The sequence below is a fragment of the Sinocyclocheilus rhinocerous genome, unplaced genomic scaffold, assembly GCF_001515625.1.
Source record: "Sinocyclocheilus rhinocerous isolate Xijiao unplaced genomic scaffold, SAMN03320098_v1.1 scaffold1462, whole genome shotgun sequence".
In the NCBI taxonomy this organism is placed as follows: domain Eukaryota; kingdom Metazoa; phylum Chordata; class Actinopteri; order Cypriniformes; family Cyprinidae; genus Sinocyclocheilus; species Sinocyclocheilus rhinocerous.
Window position 1 is genome coordinate 358,451 of NW_015639843.1, and position 2,270 is coordinate 360,720.

At 36.8% G+C, this 2,270-nt stretch overlaps 1 protein-coding gene and 1 long non-coding RNA gene across 2 annotated transcripts in view; both read left to right on the forward strand.

The window, feature by feature from the left end:
• LOC107752208 (V-set and transmembrane domain-containing protein 2-like protein) overlaps nt 1-2,270 on the forward strand; it is a 68,695-nt gene that overhangs the window by 10,527 nt on the left and 55,898 nt on the right. The gene's annotated exons all lie outside the window — the stretch shown is intronic.
• The window catches only part of LOC107752209 (uncharacterized), a 10,084-nt gene continuing 9,290 nt past the window's right edge, over nt 1,477-2,270 (forward strand). Inside the window, exon 1 of the long non-coding RNA XR_001641338.1 lies at nt 1,477-1,589. This is a non-coding gene — a long non-coding RNA (uncharacterized LOC107752209). The remainder of the gene's footprint in view (nt 1,590-2,270) is intronic.

Below are 2,270 nucleotides of genomic sequence, written 5' to 3' on the forward strand. Positions count from 1 at the left end.
AAGGGGGGGTCGTCTTATAATCAGGGTCGTCTTATATTCGGGCCAATACGGTATATAAGAAAAAACTTTGTTTTTTTATATACGTTTATACAACAATAAATATTTAAATGTACGTAGTAGTATATTAGTATATAAATAAGGTAGTCTAAGTAATTTATATGAAAAAAAGTAATTTTACTTTATATTCTTATTTATAAATAGGAAAATAAATTATAGGAAATGTATAATTATATAGGAAATAATTATTATATATAATAATTATATATAACAGTTCTTTCTTTCTTTCTCTCTCTCTCTCTCTCTCTCTCTCTCTGTTCTCAATCGGCTTGTGTTTCAGTCTTTCTTCTCTTTGTGAGCGCCATCTTCCCCTCGCGCCTTGATGTGAAGAGTAAAGACAGAGGCGCTGGAGTGCCACCTTATCTCACATTAGACACATGTCTGGCAGGCTGGCCGCCGCACACCTCCCGGGGAGCCACTGGCTGACACGAGCCGCTCGACTCCCTGTCCTCTCCAAACGGATCTGGAGCCTCTCGCTCTCGCTCTCCAGCGTGTCTTCCTCCTCGCCGTTGCTCTTTTGTTTGCCTTCGAGTGCTGAATCCACAGGAAACAGCGTGAGGATGAAGACCGTCTGCTGGCATTTGGATGGCGGGGTTAATTGAGGCGCGTGTTGGGACTCGATGGAGACAGAACGGACAAATGAAGATGCGAAATGTTAAATAACCCTGTTTAATTAGCTGTGTTTACAACCCAAGATTCACTCGCTCAGCTCAGTTATCTGAGCTCTGTCCAAATACCCGCGCCGCCACCTGCTAACACGCTTTTACTAGGGATGCTCCGGTCAGGATTTTTGCAGCCGATACTAGGTACCAATTTCTTGTCATGGTGATCGGCCGATACCGATTCTGATGCTTCAAGCTTTATCCTCCTGAGACCCAGCTATGGAGTTTTTGCCTCTGTAGTGGACATTATATTTTAGTGAATTTCTCTGAGACCTCACATGTCACAGTTTTAGGTCTGGATGTCCTGTACAGAGCACATTCAGGGCTTTCCAGAGATACCAAATGATTGGATGTTTCACCATGACCACTCCCTCTCCTTGGTTTTTAAAAATGGCTGACATTAATTTAGTGATAAAATTGTACATCCTTATGGAAATATGATAATATTTTGTAATTATAATTTAAATCTGATTAATTTTCAAATTGTTTGTCATAAATCAACATCTAAAATGGGGTTTATGCATAACATTATGTATATCAGGATACTTAATATAAGACAAAAATAAATACAAACAAAATGGAGCAGTCTGATGGAACCCACAAGGTTTATTTAAACATGATCCAATAGTAAACTGTAAAGGACAAAATAAACATTTAATCTCATAAAATTGAGGAGTCTGAAGAACTTAAACATTGTCGAATACAAGTCTGAGCAGGACAAAATTAATAATAAAAAAAAAAAAAAGTAACTCCTAAAATAACTAATTGGAGTAGTTTGATGCAACTCATTAGGTTTAATTTAACATTGTCCAATGTTAGAGAGAGGACAAAATAAATAGAAACATTTAAACTCCAATATGGAGAAGTCTGGTTTTAAGGTTTAATACTGTCCAATATAAATATAATATAAGAAATATTAGTAAATATATTAGTAAATTAGTAATATAAGTAAATATGTACAATATAAGAAATAGAAACATTTAAATTACTGAAAGAACAAAACGGAGTAGTTCGGTCACGGTTATATCCACGGGCGCTGCGGATAATCCGCGGGTCGGGTAATAAAAAAATGCATTCTGATTATTTGCGGGTGGGTCGCGAGTGGATAAAATAAATCATTAATGATGCAAATATTAACTAAATTTTCTAAAATATGAACGTGTTTTAAATAGGCTACAGAAATTGAATAAACTGTAGGCCTAAATTAACATTAAAGTTATTCAACAAAACATTATTTAGTCAAGAGCAGTGAGGGATTTTCTCTGTCTTTTGTTGTTTGATTAACATTAATAAAAGACGGCACAGCTTTATTAGGCTGCTGTCACAAGACCTATTTCACGGATCCAATACTGATACACATGCGTTTTCTTTCACAACTGTTTACATTAATTTAAGAAAAAACGGCAGTGCTTATGAGGATACTCGCCAGGACGACCATTTTTACGTCATTTTGTGTGTATTTGGCCGCTTAAGCACAACAAGCCTTGCTTTGACAAACTTAATTTGGTACTCGCAGCGCATGCTTTGGATGTGACTGTGAGCGCACGCGCC